A 9,054-nucleotide genomic window follows, 5' to 3' on the forward strand; every position below is an offset into this window, starting at 1 on the left:
GGGACCCCATGGAGGAATGGACTCCATGGGTATTCACACACATACATTGATCCTTTAAGTCCAAGAAAAATGGAGAATTTTGAGACTTGAATGGAACCGTTGCTCTTCTTCTTCTTCTTCTTCTTCTTAGACTTGAGAGAATTGGGAGGATGAATTTGGTAAAGTTAAGGGAATTTTTGGAGAATGAGTTGAAGTGGGTAATTTGGGGGTTAAAATCCTTCATATAGGGCTTAGGGTAGAAGGTAAAACGACTTAGTATTGGGTTAAAACAATTATAAAAAGTCCAAAAAGCCCCTTTAAAATAGCAGTCGAGCCTCACCTACGGATCATCCTGGTCAACTATAGGTAGGGTTTAGAAACTTTATTCTAGATCACCATTCGACAGGACCCAATATACGATTGGTAGGTCTACTTACGGACAGTACATGGCCACTCTAGGTCCTAACCTTTCCCCTTAAAATTTCACTTCATTACCCCACTCCCTACGGGTGCCATCTACGGCCAGTAGGTGTTTCTACTAACCGTAGGTGGGAACCTTAGGATATTCCTGCAACCTAAAAACTACATTTTCCTTCTTTTCCAAATCCGAGGTGTTACACGTACATAGGATGACATATCCTCCTGGTGAACCGTAAAAAGGGTAATGGGACTTAATTTGAAAGTTTTATATTCCCTTTTCCCATGGTTTCCATCTACGGCCCGTAGAAGCTTCTACGGTCTGTAGATGTGACCTGTAAAACCAGACTTCAGTCCAAAAATTTCTTTTCTTCCTTTTCCAAATTCTGAGGTGTCACAATATCTCCCATTTGGGAACATTCTTTCTCGAATCAGACTCAAGGAAACACAAAGAGAGTAGGGGAGGAGAGCTAACAACCCAATAAGAATGCAACTTCATCAACAACACATAATCAAGGACGAACATCAACTCCAAGCGAAAACATATTCAAACATTATTTCATAAGGCATACATGCAAATCACACTCAAAATATAATCATGAAGAAATCAATCAAGTTACCTCATTTTCTCAAAAATCATGTTCTTATGTGTGTGCAAACATGAGGGAACATGAGAACAATTGAAACACATGAAACAAAAAAGGATGAACCATGATGAGCTAAATACCTTAAGCTAAAATAGGATCAGAGAGAAAGAGATGGGGATAATAGGAAATCATATCGGCCTCGGCCTCCCAAGTAGCACCTTCAAATGTTTGATTCCTCTCTAAGATTTTCACGGATGCAACTTCCTTTTTTCTTAAGTTCTTGACATGCAAGTCCAAAATCTCAACTGGAACTTCTTCATAAGAAATGCTTCCTTTATACCAAACTCTCCAATGGCATAATGGACGTTGGATCACCAACACGTTTCTTCAACAAAGTGACATGGAAAACTGGATGTACCGATGTTAAGTCATTAGGTAATTCAAGTTCATAAGCAACATTACCAATACACCGTAAAATTTGATATGGGCCAACATAATGGGGACTAAGCTTGATTTTCTTCCCAAATCACATCGAATGGATGATATTTTTAAGTAGACCCAATCATTTATATAAAATTCAAGATCTCTAATTCTAACATCGGCATAAGACTTTTGTTGACTTTGAGTCCTTTTTAACCTTTCTCTAATAAGCTAAACTTTCTACATAGCCTCATGTACTAATTCAGGACATATCAAAGTAATCTCACCAACTTCAAACCAACCTATAGGAGATCTACACCCCCTACCATAAAGAGGCCCAAATGGAGCCATACTAATTCTTGAATGATAACTAATATTATAAGTAAACTCAATCAACGACAAATGATCAACCCAATTACCCTTGAATTCAATCCATAAGCTCTCAACATATCTTCTAAAGTTTAGATAATATTCTCCACATTCCCATCGGTTTGAGGATTAAAGGTTGTACTAAGCTTAACACGAGTACCAAGGCCCTTTTGGAAAGATTTACATAACTGTAAAGTGAATTGGGTACCGGACCTAGTTTGAGGTTGGTTAATCTAAGTTGATAGGACCAGACCTAGTTCATTAAACCATGGAAAAGTTGAAAATAATCCAAGAGAGGTTGAGAATAGCGCAAAGCTGTCAGAAATCCTATACCGATGTTAGGAGAAGAGATTTGGAGTTTGAGGTTAATGATTGAGTCTAATTGAAGATTTCACCCATGAAGGCTGCTATGAGTTCTGGTAAGAAAGGGAATATATGTCCCTAATTTAGTGGTCCTTAGAAGATATCAAATAGGATTCGTAATGTACCTTATAAGTTTGACCTAACCCAGAAATAGTTATAGTCCATCTAGCATTCACATCTCCATGCTAAAGAAGTGTTTGGGTGATGCTTCACTTATTGTGCCTACCTAGAATATTGGTATGAAGGACGAGCTATCTTCTGAAGAGATTCCCATTTAGAATCTTGATCGTTAGGTTCGCAAGTTGAGAACCAAAGAAGTTCCATTAATCAAGGGCTTATGGAGAAATCAGTTTGTTGAGGAGGCAACTTGGGATGTTGAGGAGGACATAAAGACTAGATACCCTCATCTCTTTTCCTCCAATTTATTTCCAATCTGAGGTATTAACTCTTCCTAAAAGTAATCATTTAATTTAGTCCCTCCTTTAGTGTTTTGAGTTCATTAGTTTTATATGTGTTTTTCATTTAATTGGGTTGTTCAGCATTTCCCTACTCTTCCATGATGATTTCATCCATCATTTGAGGATGAATGATTCTAAGGGGGAGATATTGTAACTGTCACGACCCAAGGTGGACCCTAGGCGTAACATGGCATATAGGACCCCGAGAGGCCCCACACAAGCCACTTATCGTTCATCATACAAGAAAATAGAATAAAGAGATAAAAAGACACTTTTAACATATAAGAGTTTTCTAGATTAAAGCGGAAATCTAAACATCGTCTCAATGCCATCTAGTACATAAGAGTATATCAGGGAATAGCCAGTACATCAAGTTCCAAAACTGAAAGTAAATACAAAAGGGGAATCAAGCTCGGTCCTCAGAATATGAGCACTCACCAAACTTCAATCTTCTATATGAGATCCCTAGCCATGAGAATGTGAATTTGTAAGGTCGGTCCCTACATTTGGGGAAATGTAGGCAAGAGAATGCGTTAGTACAAAATATGTACCAAGTATGATAGCCATGCATAAAACATTTTAAGACATAAGAAAAGGGACATTTTCACAAAGGGCAATGACCAAGTTAAATCATGAATGTAAAAGAACTAGAAGACATAAGTCATAAAACATGGTCAATGAAAATAAACATCATCTTAAGTCACATGTGAGATACTTCTTGAAGTAACCTTAGTTCATTATTGTGGGAAATTCACCTTTAACCGACATATAAAACCATGTGAGCTATCAACACGGAATTCGGTGTCTACCCACACCAAAAAGGGGTGTCCTACTTGCCAAGGTAAGACCATGAACTTCTAGCTTATGTGGATCCACTAGAAAATGTGTATCTAAGACAATCATCCTATGCGGGAAAACAGGTATGGGATAAAGAGATTTCTTCTTGAAACCCGACCTCTACTAACGGGGGAGCTCCCATCTCAATATCATCTCGGTGCTAAGTGTAAATCCGATAGAATAGTCATTTTCTTAACTTGTATTTATTATACATGGAAGGGAACGTCATCTTAACAATTCAAGCTAAGTCATTTGTCATCCATGGAAATGTACAATGAAGTAACCAATCCAAGCTATGTTTCATTTGAATAGCTCCTTATCATTTTAGGTGAGAACACCTTTCAACCTTAGAATCCTTAAAGTGAGAAAACCTTTCACATTCATGCATGAGATACTGATGCAAGCAATCCTTTCACAACAATTAGCCACGACAACAACATATATGCTTTTACTCTCAAAGCAATATATATATCATATCTCATCAATTCCACAAGAACATGCATAATTCCTTAATTCACCTTTTATAGTTCAAGACCCACTTTCAATCATCAATATTTAGAATACATGGGTTAAGCATAGGTTCATGGGGATTCACCTTAAAATTATGAGACTATATCAATTAATGCATAAAAGTTCATAAATCAATCAAATAAATCAACATTTAAAAGAACCCATGATATAGAGGAAAAATCCTAACTCAATTGGGGTTCTAACTTTACAAATTGGTCAATTTTGGAACTCCATAGATGAAAACTATCATACCTTACAGTTCAAAGCCCACAATTAATGGTGAATTTAGAGACTTGATCTTGAAATCCTATTCTTCTTCTTCAAGCTTTTAGAGAAAGAAATCTTTTGGGGGAAGAACTTGGAGGGATTTGGGGAACTTTAAAAGTGATTTCGAATGGTTAAATTTTAGGCTTAAAAGACTTATATAGGGTCTAGGATTAGGATTAAAGCGACCTAGTTTAGGTATTAGATGCATAGGAAAAGACCCATATAACCTTGAAAAAATAACTGACGAGTTTTATTTTTTCTAAGTCAATCTCGACGGATGGGTCTACCGTCCGTGGACCCTTCTACTGCCAGTGAACCTATCCGTGAATCATTGCCTTAGAATAATTTTTACAAGGCTTGGGTTCAAGGATGGGTTCACTGACCGTGGACTATTCCCCCATCTTTTAACCCTTCCTTAGACCATTGCCTTAGAATATTTTTCACAGGGCTTGGGTTCAAGTATGGATTCACTAACCGTGGACTCTTCCACCGTCCTTGAACCCTTCCTTAGACTCTTGCCTTAGAATATTTTTCCCAAGGTTTGGGTTCAAGGTTGGTTTCACTGACTGTGGACTTTGCCACTGTTCTTGAACCCTTCATTAGAATATTTTTCACAGGGCTTGGGTTCACTAACCGTGGATTCTTCCACCGTCCTTTAACCCTACCTTAGACCCTTGCCTTAGAATATTTTTCGCAAGTCTTGGGTTCACTGACCGTGGACTCTTCCACCATCCTTGAACCCTTGCCTTAGAATAATTTTCACTAGGCTTGTGTTCAAGGATGGGTTCACTGACCGTGGACTCTTCAACCATCCTTGAACCCTTCCTTAGATCTTTCCACCGTTCGTGAACCCTTCCTTACAAGTCTTTTTTTTTGAGGTGTTACAATATCTCCCCGTTGGGAACATTCGTCCACGAATAGGACTCAAGACATAATAAGGAGGGTAGGGAGAATATCTAACAACCCAAAATGAATGAAATCACATAAATGCACATATCCGAGGAGGAAAATCTACTCCAAGCTAAAGCATATTCAAAACATCATCTCATAAGGTGTATATGCAACTCATACTCAAATGCACATAAACATAAAAAAGTTAATCTAACAAACTCATTTTTTCCCCAAAAAGTTAAGCTTTTTCATAAACATGCATAAATGAGGATATCATGGGATATCTAAGACACATTACACCAAAGGAGTAAACCATGAAGGACTAAATACCTCAAGCTAGAGTAGGGACGGGGGGAAAGAGATAAGGATATTGGGATATCATATCAGCCTAGGCCTCCCATAAAGCACCCTCAACTAACTGATTCCTCCAAAGAACTTTCACTGAAGCAATTTCCTTATTTCTTAACTTCATAACTTGCCGGTCTAAAATCTCAACCGGAATTTCCTCATATGAAAGATTCTCCTTAACGCCCAAAGCTTCTAAGGGGACTGTAGATGTCGCATCTCCAACACACTTCTTCAACAAGGAGACTTGGAAAACTGGATGTACCAATGCCAACTTACTAGGAAATTCAAGTTCATAAGTGACCTTTCCAATTCGTCTCAAAATCTGATATGGGCCAACATAACGGGGACTAAGATTTCCTTTCTTCCCAAATCTCATTACACCCTTCATGAGTGAAATTTTCAAGTAGACCCAATCATTTACCTCAAACTCAAGATCTCTTCTTCTCACATCGGCATAGGCCTTTTGTCGACTTTGAGTTGTTTTCAACCTTTCTCTAATAAGTCGAACTTTCTCCATAGCCTCATATACCAACTCGAGACCTATTAGGGAAACTTCACCCACCTCAAACCAACCTATTGGAGATATACACCTCCTACCATATAGGGCCTCAAATGAAGCCATACCAATGCTTGAGTGATAGCTATTGTTGTAAGCATACTCAATCAAAGGCAAGTGATCATCCCAATTACCCTTGAAGTCAATTACACATGCTCTCAACATATCTTCCAAGGTTTGGATGGTACCCTCCACTTGCCCATCAGTTTGTGGGTGAAAGGACGTAATAAGCTTAACACGAGTACCAAGACCCTTTTGGAAAGATTTCCAAAACTAAGAAGTGAATTGGGTACCACGATCGGAGATAATGGATAAGGGCACTCCATACAACCTTACCATTTCCTTCAAATATAAATTTGAATAGACCTCCGCAGAAAAAAAAACCTTGACGGGGATAAAATGAGCCGATTTTGTCATTCGATCTACAATAACCCAAATCGAGTCATGTTATCACTGGGTGAGATGCAAACCAACAATGAAGTCCATGTTCAAATCTTCCTACTTCCAAGTAGGGATACTAATAGCTTGAGATAAACCTCCCGACTTTTGATGCTCAACTTTCACTTGTAGACGATTGGGACACTCAACCACAAATTCCGCAATACCTTTCTTCATCCCATTCCACCAATAGATCTCCCGCAAGTTACGGTACATCTTGGTAGTTCCTGGGTGTATGAAAAATCAAGAATTATGGGCTTCTAACAAGATCCGTTCTCTCAAGTAGTCTACATTAGGAACACACAAACGACCTTGATATCTAAGTACACCATCTCCCCCTTGGGAGAAAGCCTCTACAGACCTTTTAAGAACTTCTTCCTTCAACTAACCCAAAGTTGGATCTAGACCTTGCTTGGCTTTAACATCGATCACAAAAGATGAATCTGAACCATTGTGAACCATAACACCACCCTTGATAGAGTCAACTAACTCAATCGAGCCAATCTATGAACATCTCAAACTAACTCTTTCTTATTATCTTCAATATGAGAAACACCACCCATCGATAATCGACTAAGAGCATCCGCCACCACATTCACTTTGCCGAGGTGATAGAGAACACTTATGTCATAGTCTTTCAATAATTCAAGCTATCTTCTTGGGCGAAGATTTAGATCTTTCTGGTTAAACACATATTGCAAACTCTTGTGGTCAGTAAAGACATCCACATGAACACCATACAAATAATTCCTCTAAATCTTTAACACCAAAACAACCGCTGCTAGTTCAAGGTCATGGGTCGGATAATTCTTTTCATGAATCTTAAGTTCCCTTAAAGCATAGGCAATGACTTTCTCGTTTTACATAAGGACACATTCTAACCCAATTCTTGAGGCATCGCAATAAAAGACAAAACCATCGGTCCCTTCCGGTAAAGTCAACACCGAAGCGGAAGTAAATCTATATTTCAATTTTTGAAAACTCTTCTCACAAGTTTCCGACAATAAGAATTTGGCTTTCTTTTGGGTCAACGCCATCAATGGAGAGGCAATCGATGAAAACCCTTCCACAAACCTTCTATAGTAACCGACAAAACCCAAAAAGCTCCTAATATCTGAAGGGGATAGTGGTCTAGGTCAACTCTTGACCGCATCCTTCTTCTAAGGATCTACCTCAATACCTTTTTCGGAAACAATGTGACCAAGAAAAATCACATACATCAACCAAAACTCAAATTTACTAAACTTTGCAAAAAGTCGTTGGTCCTTGAGGACTTGCAACACAATCCTCAAGTGATTAGTGTGCTCATCTTCACTCCTTGAATATATCAATATATTATCAATGAACAAAATCACAAACATGTCAAGGTATTGCCTAAACACCCTATTCATCAAGTCCATAAAAACTTCCGGAGCATTAGTCAAGCCAAATGACATCACCAAAAACTAATAATGACCATATCGAGTTCGGAAAGACATTTTTGGAATATCATCTTCTTTTACCCTCAATTGGTGATAACCCGACCTAAGGTCAATCTTAGAGAAATAACTTGCTACTTGTAGTTGGTCAAACAAATCATCTATCATTGGAAGAGGATACTTATTCTTTATGGTGACCTTGTTCATTTTCTGGTAGTCCATACACATATGGAGTGAACCATGTTTCTTTCGAACAAACAAAAATGGAGAACCCCATGGAGAGATACTAACTCGGATGAAACCCTTATCCAATAAATCTATTAATTGCTCTTTCAATTCCTTAAGTTGTAGTGGATCCATTCGGTAAGGAGGAATAGAGATAGACTGCGTATTTGGGAGAAGGTCAATACCAAAGTCTATTTCCCTTTCGGCAGGAATATCGGGTAGATCATCTGGGAACACTTCCGGAAACTTATTTACAACAGGGACTGTTGATGAGTCCACCAATTGGACTCATTTAGGGCTTTATTTTAATATAAATAGTGTCCTCGAATGCTTGTTTTATCTCAATACCTGATTAAAATGCTTAAGTTTTAGGTATTTGAAGTTTTACTGGAAGCATGGACACTTAGGCGCAAAACGGGGCAAAAAGGGCTGAAAAGAACAAGAAATGAAAGTCTGCGGATCTCCGAGTCCAACTTGATGAGTCACTGAATTGACATGCACCGCCCTTTGTTCCAGTACGCGAAGCCTTGAGGGAAGTGGATCAAAAGGCGAGGAAAGGAGCAGTCGGCGAGTCGCCCATTAGTTCCGCGAAGCAGTACTGTACCGCCCAATGATCCAGAATATGAGGATGCTGAAGGCAAGACACTGAAGGCGATGAGTTGATTAAAGGGCGGGTTACCGAGTTCATCGGGGATCTAGACTAATGTCGCCGAACGATCCTCCGCAACACAATATGTGAAAACAATAAATACTAGTTAGAGTTGTAGTCTTGTGGAACATTTTAGAGGAAAAAATATTATTAGCCTATAGTATTTTTCTCTCAAGTTTGGAGAGGGTTTTGTGGAGACTAGAAGAAAGGAGTTCATCTTCCCCAAGTTGGAAGTGGGTCTTCTTTATTCTTCTTCCGTAGCTTAATTCAAGGTTTAATTTCTTATACCCAGCTGATTTCTTTATCATGTTAGGTATAATTT

Source organism: Solanum tuberosum, unplaced genomic scaffold (genome assembly GCF_000226075.1).
Source record: "Solanum tuberosum cultivar DM 1-3 516 R44 unplaced genomic scaffold, SolTub_3.0 scf00045, whole genome shotgun sequence".
NCBI lineage: Eukaryota > Viridiplantae > Streptophyta > Magnoliopsida > Solanales > Solanaceae > Solanum > Solanum tuberosum.